A 25,403-nucleotide genomic window follows, 5' to 3' on the forward strand; every position below is an offset into this window, starting at 1 on the left:
AAACTAACATTTAAAAAAGAAGGAGACATAGAAGGAGACACTGCTTTTTTACTCTTTGGGATGACGACATTTAACGGCACAAACACTGCAACTGGATACCAATCTTGTCCTTTGCACCTTAACTGTAATTAAATAATTTCATTGTCTCAACCTTGTTAAGCTGTCTTCTTGCTTTCTAAGACTTAAGCAAGCATTTAAAACAAATTTACAAAATTAAATGAAAACAAATACACGAACCGGCCATTTCATTACACTTTAATACACAGATTCAATCGACCAATCATATGGAAGCAACTCAGCGTATTCAGGCATGTAGATATGGTCAATGATAACACGCTGAAATTCAAACCAAGTATCGCACGACTAAGACAAACAGGCCTGGCTCATTAGGGAAAATGCTACGTTTACATAAACTAATTTAAGTGTTCAATTTTAACTTTACTTTTCTAGCACATATAAAACAAATATAGTTGACCAACGTGCTTCGCAGCTGTAAGAAGTGTTGCTCAAGGTCTTAACTGGACAAGGCCAGCGCCTACTAACTTCTCATTAGTCATCATACAACGAGTAGTTTCTCTTTAAAAATCATAAAAAAGAAATTGTTTGAAAGCACTCGCTGGATTGACCAAAGCTCAGAACAATAGGAAAGTCCAAGGAACGCAGTGAAGATCTAAAGAGGAGAAACGTCCGTTTACAAAAGCTGGAAGTTGGTTTTTGCAATGGCCTTCCCAAAGCTTCTATATAAACATCGATTGCCCTCTACTAGAACGGGCATTGCACTAGTAAATCCCAATCAAGATCATCCAGTGTTGTAGCAACTGCAATGACAAGACCAAATGCCTGAGTTTGGTCTGTGCTAGAGGCTAATCACAGTTCATATTTTATTTTCCCTCATGCTTAAAAAAAAGAAGAAAAAAAAAGAAATATACCCCGGCCTGAGATAACTGCAGGGCCATCTTTTTTTTAGTCCTTTCTGTAGACTAGACAACAAGTCATATCCCCCCAAAGAAAACATTCTTATGATAGCTGGAGAAAGGAGATGAAAAAGGAAATTAACAAAGGCCAAGCGTCAGTCATCGCCAACAGCACCAGTAATGAAAGCTCATCTGCATGCTGCTAAATCTACACTTCTATCATCTACCAGTGCTGCAGGAAGTATGACACCAAGCACGCTTCTAATGAATCATTTTCTGAAAGCAGGAGCCGCTTTAAAGAGTGCACTTTAAAAGAGGAAGAGTGGGGTTTTTTCCCACCTTTTTGCTTTTGCCTGCACTTGGGCAATTTACCAGATAACAGATTAGAAATACAGCTTTACTTACAGTAAAGGTTAGTTAAGTTTATTTGTACAATATTACTCCTTTATATCCATTTTATTGTAATGGTGCATTAGTATTTTATATGAAGCACTTCTCAGAACATCTGAAATCACTGCAGGGATGGACTATCCTCTTTGATAAAATTGAAATTTTCTGTTTTACTGGCCTGGCAATCAGCTGCTAAACCAGGCGTTCGACGCGCTACAATTTCATCAAATTTGTCTCAACATCTTCAATTCAAGATGATTCCGAGTCACTTTAACACAGATCTGTCACTATTGGTTGATTGGACATTGGTTGATTGGTTGATTTCCTCTGTCCTCCTTGTGGTAACCTTCTTCAAACACGCTGATTAACAGGAAGCATTTCAGCTGCCTGATGTCCCACCATAATCAGCATGGTACGGACAACAAAACCACTTATCCTGATGAGGTCATTAATTAAGCAAATTCATTCATTCATTATAAAATGTTTCAGCTTCATACAAACTTGTATGCACTTGAGCAGATTCCATGTGATCTGCAGTTGCAAGCATAACGACAAATCCAGCAGATTTAAGATGTAAATAAATGCAACAATATGCCAAAAAACATCTCAGCGGTTCATCCGCTCTGAATGAGAAGCTGTGCTCTAACTAGTACTGTCAGCGTGACGTTTCTCTCATGTTTTATTTTGCAGTTATTATGTTCACAAGAATATGTCTACATGCAGATGACACTGTGACAAAACACGTCGTCCCGCCTGCCACCTAGCATAGCGGCGGGACATTAAACATGGATCATGTCCTCAAAGTAGGCCACTGCAGCTCCCGACACATCCAGAAAAACTCCTCACGCTGATGTTTCGGCGCTCCAACATGCAATCGAGCTTAGAGCTGACGCCTCATGCTGCTTTGATACCTCAAATGACACTCGGAGCAGACTGTCGCATTTCAAACTTCTACATTTTAAACTTTTAAATGTGCCCTTTCTGCAGCACACCCCTCTTGCTGTGGATCGTCAGGAAGTAGATGAATATGTGGGGGTTGCTTTTTGGTGTAAGAGCAGAGAGCACAAATCTTTCAGCACATCTAAAGGATCACGGCTCATGTTCCAGGATGGCAACGCCTCTTAGACAACGTGTCTCTTTAATTACTTAATTAGCAAAGTTTGTGTCTCACACACACACTTCTTATTTTTGGCAAATGATGTCAGGTACTGTAGCCAGTTAAAACAAGATAAGATTTAAAGTAATGTCCAAGACTGCACACCAGATCTACTGTAGCCAATTAATTTTTTTTTATTAATTCTGTCTCTAAATGAATAATCTTTAAAGGGCCAATAAATCTTTGCTTTTTCAGGTGTCAGTAACCAACTTTTTGCCATTTTTAAGAGCAAAGGTAATCTTTATCAACAAACAAGTTGGTAGAGATTAGTTAATCTTGGTAAAAGGGAGTCTAAGGAGCTTGGAAAGAAAAGCCTCTGGACTTTAAGTTTCTAAAACACGTTTCACCTCTCATCCGAGGAGCTTCTTCAGTTCACACCCTATTGATCCTCTGCCTAATCACAGGGGTCCATGACTCTCTTGGGCAGGGGTGTCGAACTCCAGGCCTCGAGTGCCGGTTTCCTGCAGGTTTTAGATAACACCCTGGGTCAACACACCTGAATCAAATGATTAGTTCATTCTCAGGCCTCTGGAGAACTGCAAGACACGTTGAGGAGGTAATTTAGCCATTTAAATCAGCTGTGTTGGATCAAGGACACATCTAAAACCTGCAGGACACCGGCCCTCAAGGCCTGGAGTTCGACACCTGTGCTCTTGGGGACACTCCCATAGGGAGTCGCATTTATGTTTTTATTCTGTGCCTCCTTTTTTTTTTTTATTGTGTGAAGTGTGTCTTGTGCAAACAGACCCCGATGAATAAACCAATCATGCATAACTAGTGACTGTAGTGCAACGACACCTAGCATCAGATGGTGTGGGGGACTCTATTCCTAGGATGTAAAATAAAGTAGTTCCGCTCTTGCACTCAGTTATGTCTAAGGTGTCCGTTATGGCACTTTTGAGACGTGAAGAGTTGCTCTTGTGAAGGGTTTTATTTTCATTTAAATCACAACCTTTTCCTTAAACCAAAGCCAAGTAGTTTTTAGTGCCTGAACCTAACCAAGGAGTGAAAAAGAAATGACTGAAAAAGTGTAAAAATGTGCTAAAGGTCCAAATGGGACCTCAACTATGGTCTCATAGCTCCCAAAGCTGCTACTTTTGCCAATCTCCAAAGTCAAAAGACACGTTGCACATAACGATGAGACGCGATGATGATCTTCTCCTGTAAGCTATCATACTGTATATTGTATTCTATACATCTCATCTTTATGCTTTCAAATAAAACGAGCAAATCTTTATTTCTATGAAATGTGGAGTACTTTGGGCTCGTACAAGCACATCAAGCAAATACAGCTAAACATCCTATGACAGGCTTAATTCTGAGGGCACAAAGTCAGCACCCAGAGTGGTTTTTCCACTTAACTGGCACCTCATCAACCCCTGCCCTCTTGTTTACTCATGTTTTGCAAATGGCAAACGATACACTGCGCACTAAGCTCTAAAAGTGAGTGACAAACACCTCTAAAAATACACCGACTCGGAAAGAACTTAGCCTCGCATAAACAGTTTGAAGGGCACCATAAGAGTTGCATACTTTCAAACAGTTCCACTTATGGCCCAGATAATGTATTCCACTAAAGCAAAGCAGTCCGGCTCATCAGTTCAGACGTGACTTTAATGTATAATCTCAGATTCTTGATTTTTTTTTCCACTCCTCATTCACTATTCAGAAGGGAGCTGCAGTCTCTAAATCCCAGCCCAGCTTCAAAGTGCTGAACAGTCTGGCCTCTTGAGGTTACTGTTTTACAACTCATTGGATACTATGTCACAGTCCTGCAGTAAGGCCGCAAACATGCTTCTGCTGTGCCCGTTTAAACCACGCTAAAACGCCCGCTCCATCCTTGGGTGTTTTGACATTTCAGTAATTAACCCATTTCCTCTTTCTATTTACAGCCCACCATACCATCGCAATCATGTTACATTGCTTCAGGTAAAGGCACACTCAGCTTGAAACCTATTGGGACATTTTTTCCTGTGTTTCTTTTTCTTTAAATCACATACTAGGATCGGGGGTTACTTAATACCTGTGGGGAGCAGGATAGCTTCTGTGGAGAAAAATACACAGCTGTGAAGTAGACCAAGCAATAAATTGAAAAATATTCAAGTATGAGTGCATTCTTTGAATGAATCCCATCCAAAGAGCACACATAAAACAAAAACTAAAATAAAGAAAAAGACTGAGCCTTTATTTATTTTAGACCAATGCAAAGCAATGAAAAAAAAGTCGTGTCAGCCACACTGATGTAATTTCCTTTAATATTCAGTAATATCAAAAACGGATTATGGGAAAAATGAGTGACACCCAAACCAGACATGCATTTCTTTTGACAGACATCGCTGAGAGCATATTAATATGGATTTATCGCCGCCACAGATGGCTCACGCCATTTATTCCGCTCTTTAATGACCTACAAAGGCTGCAAGCCTGGTGGTCATCTCATTGACTTAAATGCATCATGTCAAAATGTTACATTGCTGCACCTAAGCTTCTTATTCATGAAATTGAAGCTATTGCTGAGCATTTCACTCATGGGACTCATGAGCTCTTAAATCAGCCTTTGGAGAGTATCATATGGGAAATGTGGATTACAACCAAGCAAATTATAGCTCCTCATTGCTTCAGCAACACAAGTTAATGACTGAAACTTTTTTTTTTCTTAATGCGTTTCTCACATCTGCAATTTCCAGTGAATAAAAATAAGTAATTAGCCATTTTAGGTGAGCAGACTGAGAAATAGCAAAGAGAAACTGTTTGGGAGATACAAACGAATACTTTAAAATATATACATGTATGGTCACCAAAATATTAATTAGCATCTATTTGTTTTGATTTGCTACATCTTACATTTTTTGCAATTTACATTGAATTTAAAAACGTATCGTGCATGAACCGGGGGCGGGGAATCACAATGATGATCTCGAAGTTTCAAAAACTCTAAAAACCTCATGCATCATATATAATATGTAATACGATACGCTCGGCTTTGATCTTTACCCATTTTTAATCAAAGGAATTTATTTTTGAAAGAGTGTATACTGTCAGCTGCTTTGTGCAGCATGTGTCTACTTTGTTGTTTGATCATGTTTCCATAGTCAAGTTTTTCTTTGATTGTGAGGCATAACAAAGAGAATCAAATGAGATGCAAATGAATTCTCAATTTGACATTACAGACAGATTATATAACATCACAGTACATGTTCAAATATGTCAAATATTATTGCAGTTACAGAAACTAAATTATTGTTATTATTAAACTGTCCCATTTGTTCGCTTGATTCTACTGACAGTGTCAGTTTTTTGTCCAATTTTTAAGTAACCTCCACAGTATTTATTCTAAATATAGCCTCTGAGGGTTTATTACAAGTTGTAAGAAACTTTAAAAAAGAAAACGAAATCACACTCCACGTACTCAGTCAACTCCTGGGTCTTATACCTTTAAGAAATATTAGAAAAAAGACTGCACTGTCAGCTGTGTATTCCAGTCACTACTTTTCCTCTGACATGTAAAATTAAAGTGTGATTGAGGAGAAAAAAAACATAATGAATTTTGCCTTTAGCTCAACACACAAAAACAAGTGAATTGTTGAAAAACAATAAGCTGATTTGTCTTAAGATTACAGGCGAGATTTGTATCAGAAATGTCATTCTCCAGACAGCTGGCCTTAATACCCCAAAATCACAGAAGAGGGCAGGGCTACAAATGATGAAGCTCCAGAGTTTGGACATGTTTTTTGGCATCTGGCCAGCAAAATCCAGAGCGATTTGCAAAGAGAGCGGCAGTGAAATATAGCTGTGCTGCCAGAACTGCAAATAACTGACTGCAAGAAACAAGTCAAATCAAGACAGCCACGACACATTTTAAGTTATGACTGTCACCACTAAACACAGCTCAAAGCCAGCTGTGAGAGGAGGTTGTCGTGAGGCTTACAGCCGCTGTCAGTGAAGAGTGGAAGATGTTTTTTAAAAATCTGTTTTCGTGATTTACAGCATGCACATAAAGAAGCTTTTACTTGTTTAATACTTTTCAATGAATTTTGTTGCAATTTTGCTTAAGTCCTGGACTGCAATTCAGTTGTGCTTATTCTTTCAGATTTAATCAAAAAGAGCAACTCGGGATTGTTTTCTTACTTTAACCTCCTAAGACCCGAACTCTTCCATGGCATGCATTTTTAATTTCTCTTTGATATTTGGGCTGATTGGGGCCCAATGAATGTAAAAACAAAGAATTACCAGATTTTTACCTTATTTTTGTTTTTATGAAAAATCAGAACCACATATGAGGATATTCGTTTAAAATATTGATAGAACAGTAGCAGTATAATGTCCTTGTAAGTGGATATCAGGCCCTTGTAGAGCAAAATTGAGTATTTTGGTCTAAATAACCCAAAATGTGATGTCCACATATGTGGACGCCAGGTCCCAAGAGGTTAAAAGGAACTCTGTTTAATCCAGATAGAGTTTGTGCTTAAAAGTACCATTTTTCTTCCAGATGCATTGTACGCAAACTGGTTTGAGCTGTACGAGTTTTGATAAAAGATTAATGATCAGAATCAATCTTAAGAATGTTAAAAGTTCCCTTCTTATAACGCTTCAATTATGAGTATTTTACAGGTCCCGAGAGTTCAAATGAACTGCAACTTAAAAAAACACCAGCAAACAGAAACACTGCAAAAGCACACAAAGCACAGGAGAAGCGATTTTGGGGACACAATAATGTGACGGAACAGCTGCAGAAGTGACAAGCTAACAGTAAACAGCTAATCGGGACCATAACTATGCACATCACCTGAACCTTTTCCTCCCTCATAACACAGGTGAATTCCCTGTTTCCTTTAACCGTGCCTGAGTGCAATTATTGCACGTTTTGGGTTTTTCCGTTGTGTTTTATTTGACTTCTGTTGGCTTTTGCATGCTTTTGCAGCATTTTCCTGCTTGCTAGTGTTTTCTTACGTTGCAGTGCATTTGAACTTAAGGGCCACCGTAGAATTCACCTTATGTGAAACTAGAGATGGCACGATACCACTTTTTTATGTCCGATACCGATACCGATATCATAAATTTGGATAACTGCCGATACCGATATGAATCCGATATAGTGTTTTTTAATAAACAAAACTGTTTTTTAAATATCTTGCTGCATTTTGTATAAGTTCATACTCAAGTTTAAAACAACAACTACACTAAAGCTATTCTGTTATACCTGTATGCAAAAAAAAAATTTCATAGTACAGCAATACTGATCAATCTAATAAACTTAAACCTACACCATCCTCCCTATTCTGGTATTTTAAAGAGTACTTAGCATAAATATTAAGCAACCTAACTAATAGGGTTCCAACTCCCAGCAACAACAAAAATAAATAAATAAAAAATAGGGAACCACCCCTCACGCTCCACCTCATGATGCTTAATCGACGTAATCAACCTTAATTTGATGCAGTGTGAAAAAAAATGCACAGAAATCAATTATTTTTCAAGAAATCTTAAATAGATTCAACATCTTTCTTCAACAAAATTGCAGACTGCACAGATGGTACCTTCCCAAAGGAAAAAGTACTATAGCTTACTAGGGTATATATATTAGACTTAATAGTTACTATATACAGTAATGGACTTCTATTCATTTTACATCAAATTAAAACTTTGGGTGTCAGATAATTATTTATTAAAAGTTAGACATTTTAAATGAGAATAAGAAAGAAAAGTATGTCTTGTGCCCCCTTTTCCCTGTTAATGCCCTATCGGCCCCCCTGGCTAAACTTTGCTAGATCCGCCCCTGCACAGTTACCAGCGTCAGCTAAGTAGAAAAAGATCCTGGAGTAGAAAGTAATATTAAATAAATTCTAACAACAGCTGATCAAGCTTAAACGTGCTGCTGTTGTTCAGCCGCTGGTTTCCTCATTCTGGTGCAAAGTGGGCCAAAAGCAAACTAGAGACACGGACTCGCGACAGAAAAGCCGATCAGCTGATCGTTAAGCAGTTTCATGATTGAAGTAGCAGCAAGAAGAGGCAGTCGCTCCATATATCGCTTGTTAAGCTTAACGCAGGAATGCTTTACAAACATTCAGAGATGGACTTACACACTTGCTTTACTTCTCTCGGGGATAACTTTGTCGGAGATGAAATGCCGGGTTGCTAGCGAAGCTCCAAATGCTATCCAGACCACCCACAGGTCCCGCATGCCACAGCTGCTCTATCACGTGATGCATACTGCTCCGACGTGCTAACGTTCTGAGGTGAGTTACGGCGTGTTGCAAGTTTTGTGAGGTGCTTTCGTGATATTTAATGGATCGGATTACATTTTTTATTTTTCTCCGATATCCGATCCAGTAATTTAGGTCAGTATCGGACCGATACCGATACGTAATATCGGATCGGTCCATCTCTATGTGAAACAGGTAAAATATGACTGCTCGTAAGACAAAACAAGATATTTCAAGACATCACCTTAACTTCATAGAAAGTGAAAGCAAATAATTATTTAATTAGTTGTGTGATAATACTCCAAAGATGTAACACCCTAGTGCATTTCACACTTTAATAAACATCTCTTCTCCCTGTGTTTCCCCTGCAGGTCAGCTAGAACATTAACAAATTATTGCCGCAAACTGGACATATGCACAGCTGCATCGTTTCAACAACTGGGTAATATTCATCCACTGCACTAAACACACAAGTCAAATACAGGTTCTGACACTCTGCTGCATCATCACAACATTTTAAGACACTTATTTGTTTGGTTTATTTGCACATTTTGGCTCTAAACTGTATTCTTAATAAGGCACGCACATTTGGTTTACACTGCTCTGCCATCAGTTTAGATAAGATCATTTTTTCCCCTTGGTCTTTAAGTTGCATCTGCAGCTCCAGTACTTCTGCTTTAGCTTCAAACTATCAAGACTATATACTGTATTATATGTACTGCAGAAACAAGCAGAAACTCAGTGCATGCTTGTATATCTCTGCGTAGGCACAAGCACAAAGGAAACACTGGTTCACAAAAGGTTCTATTGGGCAACAGCGCCACATGAGCCCTGTCAAAAGCTCCACAGGAGCCCTTACAAAGCTTAACCGTACAACGACTTTAAATCAACAATTATTCTTTGGATTGTGTGCAGCATGAAAGGGTTTGCATGCAGTCACAATATTGCAAAGACATATCAAACTCTGCAGTTAACCTGAGCCCTAGCAATCTTTTCAGCCTTTATTGGATCACTGTTTCAGGCACAGTGCGTACAAACTCAGCACAGTTCCAGCAACAGTACACAGGCCTTTAAATAAAATAGCTTTGATGAACCCAGTGTACACTTCCCAGCAACAACCATTAGTCACTAGCTAGTGAAACATTTAGCCAATAAGATGAGACTATAGTTTACTGGAACTAATAAATAAAGGATTGTTTGCTATCCCCCCCATGTGGCCAGAAATCTATGAATGCAGTTTTTAAAAGATTTTGGCATTAATATAAGAAGCCCCAAAATATTTAGATATTTCCCAACAGAGAACACAAGTTATCACCAATCATTTCTGAGCAGATTTAGATCACAAACTAAGACGACTGCCTCCTGGTTTGGTTTTGGCAGCAGGCTTCATTTTATTTCAGGCTCAGTTGAGCATATGTTTTTTTAATGCTCTACATTTAATCAGCAGCTCTTTTTTCCCTCCTTCCCACAAAAATTCAAAGAAACGGCCCGAGCCTGAAGAGAGATCTCTCTCAGTTTTGCCCTCAAATCGAAAGTACAGCTCCCGGGATTGTTTTACAGTATTGGTTATTTAAAGGAAGCTTTGTGCTTTTTAGGAAACAATTAAGTTCTAGGCATGCCATTTGCCACAGTGAGTGATGCTTCAGAAGGGGAGAAACTTGTGCAAAAAAACATTATCGTGCCACCAGTACCATATTGTCATGAGAGTCTTCTTGTTTTCTAATTGTGCAGGGATTAACAGCAGACATTGCTCCAGCAAATCATATGTGAAGAGTGTGGGAAAAATTAGAAGTAGCTTAAGTGGGTGAATGACTGAGAGAGCAAGTGTGTACATTACAGAGAGAGAGAGAGATTTTTTTTTTTGGGAGGGGGAGAGTGCAATAAATCTAGGACAGGCACTGACTGCAGGGTGAGGGGTGGGAGGGATAGTGAGGTAGAGAGGATTTCAGAGAAAAGAAGGCAGAGCTGAAGAGGGAGGGATATAAAAGCAGTCAGGAAAAGGAAGAGAGCCTCAGATGCATAGTTTCATTGTGAGGTGGCAGATTTGATGTATATTAATCCTTCAGAGGGACAGGAGGAGCTCAGACTTTAGACCAATGTTGTAAGATTACATGGCATGCAGCGAGTTTTCCTCAAACTCCTAAAAATGTCGGCCCGAGTATGCCCACTGATCCATAAGAGTCTGTGTCTTTACTACTGTGCTGATTTCGATTTTTTTCCGCTCTTCCTCTGACCAGAGGAATCAATCTGCTGCTAGAGTATTTTCCTCTGTCTGTAAAACTTTCCTCTTCAAGCAGTAGGAAGCCGTAAAACCAGAAACCTATTCTTTCCAATGAATAGAAGATTGTTTCACTGTCCCATGATAGTATAGATGTCTTCCTCTGAAGTCTTTCCACCCTCGCAGAAACTCAAGTGTGAGATAGTTTCGTTCAGAAAATGAAAAGTGACTCGATACCAGCTGCTTTTTGGTCCGAAAACATTAGCAGCGGCTTTCACAACCCCATAATGACCCATTTTTAGTAAAGCAAAAGCCTATTGGAAAGCTTTTACAGCAGACAACTTTATTCTGTATCTCTACTTATAAAACCTTGATGCTATTTTAAACCAACCACAGCTCTAACCAATAAAGCTGCCATTAAAATGTCGGATAATACATGATAGAAAATCTTACCGACTTGTTCTTGTACGAGGTGGCTCCTGATCTTAATATAACTGGGGGGGGGGGGGGACACCACACCAATTCAAACTTGCTAAAAGACCTATGAGTGGCCCAAAAGTTTGCAGCTGCTTTCTAGACATTTACAATTATAGGCTGCTTAAAAGCACTCCCTTAACAACTTACTGCATGAAGTTACAAATATTCTCCTATTCACTCATTCAGAGACAACTAAGGGAGCAGGCCTGCTATGAAAGTATCCCCTGACAGTAGAAACATCTGGGTCTAATCTGGGCAACTTCTGGCATGCACAGTTAAGGCACTGGCAGGTGTTGAGTGGGCCAAATGTAGCTCAGAAGTCACGGAGCAGACTAGGCAAGGGTTATGGCATGTGTACAGGAGAATGTAACCTAATTGTGACACAACCTAACATCTGGCCCATATAAGGTGGAGCGAGGCTGACATAAGGCGCAGAGACCTAAATGTATTCCTCATAAAGCTACACACACATATTCATCCAAACATTCACTGCCATTTGAGGATGGTCATGTGTGTTTTGATCAGCAAGATGATCAACTCACTGCACTCGGAGCACCTTTATTACTAAAACCTTTATTCTGGTGATTAAACCAGAAACTGAGATGCAGCTGCGGTTTTAGCTGAAATGCAACAAGCAACATCTGAATGTAAACACAGTCACTGCAACACAGAACTATTTGATTAGACTCTGCGGCAAGCAATTAAAAAGAAATGGTACCAGCAACTGATTTTGTTCCTTTCCTACATCCTGTAATGAATAAAAGGAAAACTCCCTCTTTCAAGGTGTCCAGTGCTTGGCAGGCTTAGCTTGAGCACAGTTTGTTTCCTTGTCTTAATGCCTGTCCAGTTAATTTAACTGCAGCAGCTGAGGCTATGTGGATGCCTAATTAATGGTCCAACTCTGGCTGGAGACATTGTGGGCTGTCTGCAGAGAGAGCAGCCAGACTCTGGGCATGAAAACTGCTCTCAGAGACAGCTCCAGCAGCCACTCAACCACTTCTGACTGTATTGACTTTGAGCTTCTCGGCTTTTCAGCTGCCTCTGGGTATTAAGGTATTAACAAATCTTTGTTGTTGTTGCTGTGTTTTAAATACTTTTCATCCCCACAAAGCTTCTTGAAAGTGTCTTAGATGATAAACTGCAGCTTAAAAATTGCTGAAAGTTTGTGTATGTTCTAATTTGTATCTATAAAATAAATTCAGCACAATGTCTCCTAAGACCAACAACTCTGCCTCGGTGCTGAAATGTAATGTGCTATGCTATGCTCCTTTAACCACGGGATATTGCTGTAGACCAAGTTGTCCTGGAGTGAAAGTAATCAATCTCTTAAATGATAAATGGCTGTATGCATACATATGTATATACACAGGGCCTTTATCCCAAAAAACTCACATTTACGACAAAGGGTGGCAGCAAGCTTTAATGCAAGTTGCTGGCCTGTCCACTGGGAGCATTTTGCAGTTCAGTGTATAGCTTAAGGACATTTAGAGGGTATGTATTAAACTGCCACCCTCATGATTAGTGGACAATCCACTCAATCCCCTGAGTCCCAGCCAGCAATCATCTATTTTAATGCAAAGAAAATAAGTTATTCAAGATGTCGGATGCATCAGAAATTTCCTAACCAATGATTCCTTTCAGTGTCCTTCACTGCTGCAATCTGGCATCTGCCTCGCTTATGATCTTAACAGCCTGATCTTTTCAACGTCGTGTACTCATAACTAAAGCAGTTGTGCTCAACTGCATTTTGCATGTTTTTGGAAACAAAAACATTGTTAGAATATCTGCAACAACAACAAACAGCTAAGACCTCAATATAATTCACCACCACCTTATTACTGCCATTTATTTCCAAAGTGTTATGAACTCTATTGATGAGCCTCCCAGATTCCAATGGCTGGGCTAAAATTGGTGGAAATGGCTTGTTTGCTGGATGGCACAAATGCTCTAAGAACCAGTTCAAGACCTATAATTTGATGGGATCTTTGGTCATTGAAAGGACTGAAAGACGGCGACCAAAGAAATCAGAGTTTGTGGGCACAGCCCAAAGCTGACTAAACCTCGGTAGCTGTATTGATGATCCCAAGCTCGTCTTAAACTTGCAGACCAAGGCTACATCCACACGTACACGGGTATTTTTGAAAACTTCCGTTTTCGTTTTAAAAAATAATCCCGTCCACACATAAAGGCAGAAATGAAGGAAAACGCTGCTAGGAACATGCCAAAGCAACAGGTAGCGATATATTCCTAACCGTGTAGAAATGTTGGCCAATCAGAAGTCTAGAAGCCTCGGTGGGAAATAGTAAACAAAGCTGGGGCATAGAAGCAGAACCAAGTCGTATGTGTGGAGGGACAGTAACTGTGTGTATATGTAAGCATTTAAACACTGCAGAGAGGACAATTAACAGTAACAGTATTGTAGAAATTCATTTCACCGAAACAATAACGTGGCGCACAGTGTGACGTCAAAAAAGGCGCACACCTTTGACGCTGCGTTTTCTCCGTTTTTCTCGTCCACACGTAAATGCAAAAACGGAGTTTTCGAAAATATCCACCCTGGCAGGCGTTTTTAGAAATCTCTGTTTTCAGTGACCGAAAATGGCGTTTACGTGTGGACGAAAGGTGCAAACGCATAGAAAAATCTGCGTTTTCAAAAATACCCGGGTACGTGTGGACGTAGCCCAAATGGAAAAAAGCCAGATTATCTATCACCTAACGGTAATGGCCACATGCAAAGCGTCAGTGCTGACAGGATGAAGGAAAAAAAACAAACAAAAAACCTTCAAAACGCTTTGTTATATTACGGGTCTTATTGTTGCATACTTTATCCATTAGAAAGTGCTGTGCAACTTCCCTGTTGGCATCACATGTTTAGTTTGAAAGAAAATAGTCAACATACGCTCCAGCTCTAATGACAGTGACCTTGATAAACACCAAGCCAAATACACTAAGCAACTGTCAAAATGTATGTAATGTATATAATCAGTGTAATTACCTCAGCAAGAGTGGTTTGTGAATGCTGGAGAAAAAGTAACACATCATCAGCATAAAGACAGATTTTATGTTTTACATTCTTGCACTTCATATAATTAATCACTACAGTCTGTCTAATTTCTGGTACTAGTGGTTTAATAAAGGTTGCATACAGTGAGTGGGAGAGTGGGCATCCCTGCCGGGTGCCCCTCTGGAGACAGAAGCTGAAAGATGTTTGGTCTGTCCTGACACGTGCTGTTGGGAAACTGTATTTGTCACCAGATTATTAAAGAGATTCCAAAACCTAAATTGCATAAAGTTGCAAATAAAAATTTGGGGTCAACAACATTTGGGCCATATACACTGAGAATGCATAACTTTTTGTTATGTATAAATAATTATTAGAAATCTCTGTGAAATTAACATTTTCTTGTATTAAAGTTGCTCCTCCTCTTTGCTTAGAGTTACAGTAGCCTCAGAACACATTAGGAAACAGCGTCATGTAGTAAGACAACATCTGCCTGTAGCCTCTTCTCTCTGGAGCAAGCGCCACGCACAGCACGAGTAGACCCGAGTGGTGCTTGATTATATCTCTGATTATACGAGTGAACATTAACTTATATGAGCGAGTGTGTGTGCACCTGTGTGTGCGTGAGTCGTATATGTCTGTGTGCGCTGTGAGGCCGTATTGGATGTGCTGACGCCGAGTGCTCGAGCGTGCCATGCAGATGAAATAATCTTTGTGTGAAGATCGAGGGTGCAGAAGCAGAAAAAAGGAAAGAAAAACTAATTGGGAAGGGGTTGGAGGTGAGAGGGAGTGAAAAGAATAACAAACAGCCCATAATCTTAGAGGAAAGCTGTGTGTGACTAAGTAGGAAAACAGCTGATCTGTGCAGTGAGAGTAGGGAGAAAAATGAAAAACATACAAAGGAGCAAAAGGGCTGCAGAGACTGACGGTGATTTATCCGATATGACGTCACGTTGAATTAACAAAGTGTCATGAATAAGCTAAATCGACAAAACGGGATGAGGAGGAGAGTAAATTTAGTGGATTCTTACATCAACAGGGGAGTGGTGCTGGGGTCGCAGTAGAGCAACTGTCAAAATGTTTCTGTAGGCCTATTACAAAACACCAAGAAAGTACATGTTCCCCCTGCCCAGGTTTCTTTTAACATAACAGCAGACACAATGAGTTATGAACAGTGAAGACGACGTGTACATCGGGGACGTCAAACGATACTTTTCTAATTAAAACACCTGATTGAATTGAGGCCGCACAGGTGATTTCAATTTTAATTGAGAAGTTGTCTTGAGGGATACTGTAATTGAATTTACATGCTATTACAATTTTTATTTTTGCTCCCTATTACTGCAATTAATCAGTGTAATCTTTTTTTCTCCAGTAGTTAAGATAATAAAATCATCAATGACTGTCACACTAGAAGGAACAATGACAGGTACAAAGGGGGGGGAAAGGCATTAGTAATATTTAAGGTAATGACATTGTTCTGTTATTGAGGTTTTTCCATTTAAAAGTTTATGGTTATAGCCAAATTTAGTTAGAAAAACTATTATGACAGTAAACACAGCAGTGAAATCATTATATTAAATAAAGTGCTAGAGCTCAGAGTGAAGAGGCTGAAGCAAAACAACTGTTAAGGCACTTTGCTTTTTGAACTGAAGCCATGTAGAACACAGCTTACCCAACTGTTAATTACCAGATGCTCCCCTGGTTACATGATAAGTCCAAAAGTAAACCACATACTGTGCATGAAGAGGGGTGTTTGTTTTTTCTTAAACTCAAAGAAAAAGTGCTCCAAAAAATAATTTTGTTGTTTGTTTTTTTTAGGTTAATTAAAAAACAGTGCTGTAAAGATGGTGGTGTTAGCTTTGGAAAGAAATTAGCTGGCCGTTTCTTTCCAAATGGCTGGCTAACAGGATAAGCACCGAATTAACTGCAGGGGAAGAGTTTGATTACAAGCTCATTAAGTTCAATTCGAGCCAAGTATGTGTAATCACTTAGTTTGACATAGATTTTTCCGATTAAAAATGAACACAATCTTAACCCTACCCTAATGTCTAAAGAGACCTACATAAATATCTAAACTGAGATGGCACAAAGAGATTCTAAACAACTAGAAAAGAATAAAAATAGAAGGAAAGTGATTGCAGTGACACACGAATTGGCCTCAAGGTATCAGCCAATGAATACAAAGAGGTGCAATATAACAACAAACAGATGCAAAACAACTACAATAATGACACAAAAGGAAAAACTAAGAAGCCAAAATAAAATTTAAAATGTGCCAAAATTACATTCTTCATCTTGTGTCTCTACCTGCACTCATTTACCAACATCTTAATTTAAGATGCATCTATTTAAACTCGTTTAAGATGGCGAAAATGTTGCCACTATGACAGAATGACATGGCTTTGTTCCGTAAATGGTATGTTAAAATAAATAAAGAACACAGCCAACGCTACATCACATACGTCAGACTCAAATGGGAATCCCATTTCGGAGTCTCGACTTTAGCATTTGGGCTATCGCCACCTTAATTTTTCTTTTGAGCCAATAAACTAAATCTTTCTGCTTCCACAGGAGCAAAGCACTGCTGTCTATTTGAAAGAATGTACCTTTACACTCGCTTCTTTTCAAACCCAGAGGCCACATCCTTTTTTTATTAGTCTAGAATTTGTGCTCATAACATTAAACTGAATGACTTACTTATCTCAGTTCGCACTACGTCTGAGCTTTAATTAAATCAACAGTGAAATCCAAGCCAGTGACAAGAAATGATCAGAAAGAAAATGTTGTAAGTGTAATAATGCTTCAGGAAAGATGAATCCTGTGTCTTTTAATAGTCAAATTAAGAGCCAGAACAGGTACTGCTCAACTGAAATGCTTAAAAATGAGCGAGAGAAAGGATTGAATGATTTGTTGAAAACCGCCTGCTTTGTAAAGAGCTAAACAATCTCCCACAGTGAAATTCACACTGAGGAAAATATTGGGCTTCTCAAGAAATGTAAAATATAAATGATGGTATAAACTAACAAGCAGTGAAGTTTTTGTTTGTGGGTTAAATGCGAGTATATTAAGGTTTATTCCTGTGTTGAGTTTCAGATCTCGTCTCTTACTTCCTTAAAGCTTCATTTTAAATTGTGTCAAATATAAATTCAACCAAAAAAAAATGATTGATAGGAGAGTTTCTGTGACTTTATTTTCCACCCATAAACCCACTGTGCAATGAGGTGGTCCTTATGATTTATCATTTCAGGATCTATTGTTTTGATCGGCCGCTTGATTAATTGCTGTGAAACTCGTGCGATCATGCCACAAAAACCTTCTGGGCTTCCTCACATTCCTGCATTAGCTGATTTGAAAAAGAAGCAGAGTGGAGCCAAGAAATTCGATTGGTGAGAACTTGAAGTGTATTGGATACAAATGTCCCTCTGGGGCAAAACGTAACGTGTTCCGGTCTTCAGGAAACTGAAGATTTATTTTATGTTGTGTAGATTTAAATCTGGGCTGAAAGAAACCTCAATCCAATACGTGTAACAATTGTATATAAACTGAGTGCTCTAATACCTAATAATAATGGATTAACAACCAGATGGCACAACAGTGGATCAACAGTCAGTCTGACAGAATGTGGATCACATGTCGCCGCGTTCGCTCCCTCACAAAAAAATCAGGGGAGAAGTGTAGAGCTCTGCATTGTTCTGCACAGACTCAAAATGTGCTGATGTCAGTCGTTTGGTGATTAGACCTCAAACAGTGCTGCCCAGATAAATAAATTTTTAAAAAGTTCTTGTTATTTATGGGTTTTTGGACTGTAAAGTTACAGCTTTGTCGAAAAGCCCACAGATCCCAAGGTAGTCAGAAGAATGAACTTTGTGAAATGGCAAACGCAGAGCTGGTATAGCCTGCAGGTTTGATAGACAGCGGAGATGGGTTAAAGGTTTGTGGAAATGCAGCCAGAACTGCCGAAGCTAATTTGTCTTCTAAGATGAACCATATGGACAAAAGAGTTGGGGACTGGTACTAGAGAGCTTGAGGTGTGTGTGCGTTTCTGTGTGCAGAAGGAAGCTGAAGACATGGCATACATCCTCTGCCAGGTGAACATGCTGTTGAATACTAAGACTACAGTGGATGCAACTTTGTTGTACATTGTGCACTGTTGTTGTAGAAAATTTGAAATCAGTGCAGGTGAGCAGCAAAACTTTACTATTTCTTGTTACATTTGTCATTATTTGATCTGATTTACAGATTTGCTTAAGCATTTTAGTTAAATCTCACTTGGGCCTGGTGATGGGGGCAAGCTCTATATAAGAGTTGGACATGTAGCTATCGACCACTGGTTTGTTTCAAGTCATGCAACCTCAACATTAGCATTTTGGCTTTCACCATCTTTGCCTTTCTTAGAGCCAAAAGACAAGGAGAATGTTATCAGCTCACACTAGCTGGCTCGGTGAGCAAATGGCATCCTTTACCGACTGCTCTGTGCTGACACGAATGCTAATTAGTGCTAAATAACAAACTAATATTATATTAGAATTTCTATCCCCAAAATTGGCACGCAGATTTCTTGGACAGGCTCTTAGTATAATTAATCACACAGAAAGTCATAATTATTTGTTGAATAATGGCATTAAAAGTGCTTCAAAACAAGGTTAAAGAGTTCTAGTTCAATGCCTTGAGTAAGCTAAGGCTATAGTAAACAGCTAACAGCCTGTAAGAGTTTTGGCACTCATTTTTGCTCCAGAGATTTCTGCAATAGGACAAAGTTAATATATTCAGCAATTCTCTGAAACATCTCTACATAACTGAAGGATGTTCATTTCAGCCTTACATTAAACAGAGTTATTAATCACCATATGTTTGGGTATGAATTTAGAGTAAGAGCTTAACACTTAAGAAACATAGTCCAGCAGGTACCTAAACAACATTAAAATAAATCTTAATTCTATTTTAGTCACTATAAGCACTAGTTTACACTATTGATTCAACAATTTTTTTATTAAGCATAATTTCCAATATCCAAGAGGCTTGGGAGACTAAAATGCTAATACATGCGCAGCAGCGTAAGTAAATATTTGTGTAATCTCTTCACTGTTATTGAAGACAAAGTTGAAAGTAAACTGGGGGGACTAGCACCAAATCGTTCACGACAACAAACCTGATCAAACTCTTAAGTTACCCTCACCCAGCTGAACATGGACATTTTAAAGGCGCCAACAAAAAAATTAGCTAAAGCTAAAGTTAGCCAGAGCCTGGGGCGTAATTTCCAGTGGGGTTAGGGGGGTTATGGACACCCCCCCCAAATAATCAGACCCAACCAATATAACCCCTCCAATAAAATTATTATAAAAAATTATGAATCATCTGGGAATTTACCGAGATTTATTTATTTAGATCTTGACCCATCCCCCAATGTTCAGCACAAAGTTACGCCGATGGCCACAGCTCAGGGCTAGCAACAAGCTAGCAGCTTCGGTATGAGCAAAAGATCTTTAAAAAAAAAAAAAAAAAAAAAAAAAAGGAGAAATGATGAGTGAAAAGCAAAATGTCCTATTATTTAGCGCATTTGTAAAAATACTGGAAAATGATGCAAATAACTGGCATTCACTTTGTAATATAAATCTGTTAAATATGATTTTGTTTAGTAAGTGTTTTTCATTTAAGCTGTAGCTCATTTGAGTAGCAGAGTGCTTTATCTTCAGTTGTTTCAGTGAAAAAAAAGATCCTTTAACTCACTGGAGGCAAAAATCAATGTTTTTTATTATGAAAAGATTTACATTAAAGAAAAGCTTATTATGTGCTGCAAGTTATACTCCTCACAAATAAGAATCGAGCAAGAAAATTACAATTGTTCCATTGGTATTTAATCTTCTAGTTTGATAGTTAGCATCATTTTGACAGCACCATTGTTTAAAGAAAAAAAACTTCCAAGTGTTGCATTCAAGATTGTGCTGCCATTGTACAGATTGAGTTATGAATTAATGAATTGAATAAATAAACACTGTACTCCATAATGACCACGGCCAGCTGCATTTCTGGCTTGGGGTGAGGAGGAAGAAGGCGAGCTGGAAATGAGGGAGGAGAGAGCGAAAGAGAAAGAAAAGATGAAGATCTACATGTACAAATGTTACATGGCCATATATAGTGTAAAAGAGCTATATGTGATCTTTGAATTAAAAGTAACATATAAGAGGTACTAAGAAAGTGGACGGTCTCCAGCCACATACATAATCATAATTATGCAGATTGCGTCAGACAACTATATACACTAATGAATGTATATTTGAGCATCTTCTCTTTTTCTATTAAATAACCTAAAAAAAATTACTCTGACTTATAGGAGCTCATGTATGTAAGGTTATTTAAAAGATTATCTCCTTGGTAACACTGACTTATAGTCTCAAACTGCAAACCAGACTGTAAGAAGAACGGCCCAAAACACCTGATATCACGCAAGATGGTTTCATCAAAATCAAACGGGTGTCAAAGATTATGACTTCAGTTTCTCAGCCTTTCTCCTCTCTGCAAGTACACACAGCACACCTGAGCACAGAAACAAGTTGGGAAAAATAAAAATCAATGAAGTATACACAATCTCCAAGGAACACGAACACGCTCCCGCCTTTGTATTTCCACCGTCTCCCCCACAGTGTTGATCTCCAGACTCCTATTTTTCTACTGATCTGTGTATCTTTAGCTGGATCTCAGACAACTCAAATCAGCTTACTGGGAGTCCTTGAGGGAAATACTTTCATATACAGTTGTGAATGGAAGAAATTAACCATCCTTCAACATTCAGCGTTTTCAACGAGAAAGCAAAATCCTCCAATATGCTCTTTTAAAATAAACCACTCAAAAGCTCATAGAGGCCTGCAATGATAAAGAAAGCACACAATTCAGCTCGATTAGCCATTCACATCTCACTGTACTAAACACTCATAATACTTTGAACACATTTGCACAAAAAGTAAACAATAACATATTTTCTTCAATTTTCTTTCCTATTCTTTTTACATTTTCTGGAACAAAATTTGTTTTAACTTGTTTATAAAGATGTTCCCTGTAGTTATTTCAAAGGCTTCAAAAAATATGATTTATTAATTAAGTGAATTCTTGGGTCCATAAAACTACAGTGTAGAATGAAGAAAGGAAATAAAACAGACACCATGACTGTTCAGCAAGAATAAAGAAGCAGTGTCTAAACTTTGTTCAACTAACATTCTCCAGAGGCAAAAGGCAAAGATAAGTCCTCCTGCACTGGAAATGTTTTAACTAAAGTCGTGGTTATTCCCTGCAGTCTTGACTTAATGAATGTACAGACAGGATTACAAAGATGATGGTGTGCAAGAATAAAAGACAATCTGGACTTCATGATAAACGACCAACTATACGCTCTTTGAATGCCTGGTGGTAAAATTTAAAAGAATAAATTGAGTTTGCCCCTTTAGGTAAAGTACATTAAATCCTTTTGCCTTCAATTTCTCATAACACAATGTTATTTTAAAAGATAAATTTGCCTTCTTTACTTTATTTTAGAGATCCTATACAGTATTTATTCTGAAACTTTCATAATTGTTTCTGATAAGCTGATACTCAGCTGTAAACAACAATAATATTTCCAAGAAGCACATGTGGTTTGATCTTGGGGAGTTTGCATGTTTTCCTTATGGCTGTGTGGGTTTCCCTCTTGTAGTGCAGCTTCCTGACAGTCCACAGACATGCATGTTAGGTTAATTTTTGATTCTTGATTTGCCATAGATGCAGATGTAAGAGTGCATGGCTGTCTGGCTTTCTGTGTTAGCGGCAAACCTGTTCAAGATGCACCACCTCCCACCTGAATGTCAACAGGGTTCAGCCCCCTCCTCCCCAACCCCAAGTTGGATAAGCAGTTAAGAAAATGGAAGGACAACGTAGCTTTATTGGTAAGCTGCAAACAACCAACACAAGTCAAAATTTCTTTAAAAAAAAAGATCCGTCTTGATTCTTAGTTGCACAAGAAATATGTGGCACTGACTGACTCTGTTCCACAGGTAGGAACCAAAAGGAAACCATCATCATAGTTCAGAAGCAAAGCTGGTAAATGCCTTTTAAAATAAGAAAGGGCTTCGGTAAAACAAACATGTCAATCAAAAAGCATGAGATTTCCATACAAGATCACATTGCTGTTGCAGTTGCAGGGTGTCAGTGGAAACTACACTTCTGCTGGGCAAAGACAAAAGAAGAGGAGAGGGGGAAGGCATGTGGGAGAGACATGGAGCTGGAAGGCAGGAGGGAGACCACAGAGGAAGTTTATGAATATAATAAAGGAGAGTTAGTGTACCAGAAGAGGATGCAAGGGTGAGACGGAGGCAGGTGATCCACTGTGACGACCCCCTAAAGCGAGCAAAAGAAGACGATGACGACAACAGAAAAAAAGGGTTCTAGTCTCTATAGACTTCTTCCAGCCTGATAATAACTCCAAGGCCTGTGAATTTTTTCATGAATCATCCATTTATATACTGGTAAGGCTTAAAGATACGGACATGGCCACTTTGACGAGTGTGCCAGTTCTAGCAGTCGTTGCTGATCCCTGTACTGTCAAAAAGAGTCCAGAAACCAGTGGATAACATCTCTATTGCTACAGTTTCAATCTGTAATCTCAATATACAGAAGCACAAACTCTAACAGGCACGGTCATTAAACACAATTTTTGTTATTCGTTTTTAATTCCCGTAACTGTAGGAACTTAAATTGTCTCTACAATTAGTCACAAATCACACAACCATTTCTTTCTAATTAAGGAAATTGTGAGGAAAGTTCCTAGAAAATTATCTGGAGATCTATAATAAAAAAAAAATAAAAAAAACTACATTTAACAACAAAACAACAGAGTTCCCTAAATTATGATTTCCTTTATTTTTCAGTGGTGCATTTGAGACCTTCATTATTACTTTTTATTAAAGAAAAAGAAAATCACCAGTTGGATTTGTCTCCAAATATTTGAGCCTATGATGCATACATCTTATAAGACAAAGACTACATGGAGCAGTAAAAAAAACAAACAAACAAACAAACAACAACATTTTAAACCTTGGATGTGATTTTGAAATATTAAAGGCAACATGAGAAATCCTTAAAGCTTGCACTTGATGAATCCCATCATGTGTTTCGCAGAGAATTACAGACCTGTGGGAGTTAATTAAAAATGACAGCCACAAATCATGGAGCACCAATTAGTAGCTAATAAACACAAAAAGATCATCAATATCCAAGTGTGTGTACGCAGGAGATATCGCAAACCAAATGCAGTGATTATTGATCCATTTTCCTTTTTTTGCTGTTTCATCCATACATTTGTATTCATTTTCTAATCTACTTAGCACTGTGTAACTGCATAAATGGGTTTAAACTGCATTAATAAATACACGCAATTTAAAAGCGTAGCTTCTGCAATCACTTTGAGCTAGCATTTTTATCAGAATTTGTGGCAGTCCGAGATCTGAAACATCATTTTTCCCCTCTAAAATGTGAACAATACACAGAAATGATGTGACAACCTGCCATCATTCCCCCTGTGGGAGCTGTGCATCTCTGCTGTTGACACAGAACACAAAACCTAGAGGAAAAAAGGTTCCCAGCAAAGTCAAGTCCCAGTGCTATGAATGCTTCTGGCACGCGGTCCCATCTGGAAACATCGACGACCCAACCAAAATGTGAATACTTGAATAAACATTTAATAAAAATAAATAAATACTTCTGCAAAAGTCCTTGCCAAACAGCAGTCGAGCCTGGCTTTTGGTCAGGAGACCACTTTCATGTCTAAACAGCATCAGCGGGGTTTGTTATTCCTGCGCTGGCCAAATGGGCCAACTGATTGGTGGCCAGCTGCGAAGATGGGATTTTGATTTTCAGACCACATATTGGTTATCATCCTCACCATCCATATGTGTGTGGAAAAAAATATGTATGCAGCAGACAACTCAAAGGGAGTGTCGCAGATGAACATGCTCATCAAATAATTTCCCCCAGGGATCAATAAAGTATTCTGATTCTGATTCTGATCCAGACTGTTGGCTGGATGAGCATGTTGCTCTACATGGGCCTGATATCCACTTACAAGGACATTAAACTGCCACTGTCCTATGAAAATTTGAAACGAATATCCTCATGTGGCTCTTATTTTTCTTAAAAACAAAAATAAGGTTAAAAAAAAAAAATCTGGTAATTCTTTGTTTTTACATTCATCGGGCCCCAATTTGCCCAAATATAAAGAGAAATTAAAAATGCATGTCATGGAAGAGTTCGGGTCTTAGGAAGTTAAAGAAGCAGTTTCACACTATGAGACTTAACTTTCTGATGACAGCAGAAGAGAGAGATTAATGATTGCTACCAAGGATGGCCATGTGTATCCTTGTTAAAGTGTCATTCAAGCCGGGAGGTTGCCTGAAGGAGACTTGAACATGTCCTTGACCCTCTCTCCTCTCTGAACACCAGTAAGGGGACCGAGTAGTCCTTCACGATGGCAGACCGGGGTGGTTTCCAGGTTACATAAGGAGAAGAGGTTGTGAATTAAGGTCATGAGAAATGTACGGCATCTGTGGGTGGGAAGTCCGTGAGAGATCACCAAGAAAGAGGATTATGGCAGGAATATCCGAGACAGTACAAGGTCACGTAAACAATTCAGCAGGCCATAAGATGTGCATATACAGGATTTCCTCAAGGAAACTGGCTGCCAGAAATGATTAAACCTGCCCTTTAACTGAAACTTCACATCTGAAGCAAATACTGAATCCATGAGACAAACATCCACAGACACGAGACGCGATACCCTTGTTTTTTTAATGTATAATCACGCCAGTGGTTATTAACATTTACTTAACGGGATCATTTATTTGTCTTGCTGGGCTCAGATGAGTCCTGACATTTTTCCCACGTCACTTTAAAACTCCCAAATAGCTCTTTTCTACTTCCTGAAGATTCCCATCAAGGTGCACTGATGACCACATGGAATTTTATGGCATTTGTTTTATTTACCTGCACAAAAACGAAATTGTTCATTTACAGCACTATT

The 25,403-nt window shown here is 38.7% G+C and overlaps 1 protein-coding gene and 1 long non-coding RNA gene across 2 annotated transcripts in view; one reads left to right on the forward strand and one right to left on the reverse strand.

Annotated features, from left to right (window-relative positions):
* tmem132e (transmembrane protein 132E) overlaps positions 1-25,403 on the reverse strand; it is a 449,450-nt gene that overhangs the window by 401,020 nt on the left and 23,027 nt on the right. The gene's annotated exons all lie outside the window — the stretch shown is intronic.
* Positions 22,098-23,146, forward strand: LOC146700764 (uncharacterized). The gene is made up of 3 exons (XR_014922682.1): positions 22,098-22,275; positions 22,384-22,429; positions 22,525-23,146. It is a non-coding gene; the product is annotated as an uncharacterized LOC146700764 (long non-coding RNA).

Source organism: Copadichromis virginalis, linkage group LG10 (assembly GCF_057382275.1).
Source record: "Copadichromis virginalis isolate Kocher_CV1m ecotype Utaka linkage group LG10, C_Virginalis_male_GT1.1, whole genome shotgun sequence".
In the NCBI taxonomy this organism is placed as follows: Eukaryota; Metazoa; Chordata; class Actinopteri; order Cichliformes; family Cichlidae; genus Copadichromis; species Copadichromis virginalis.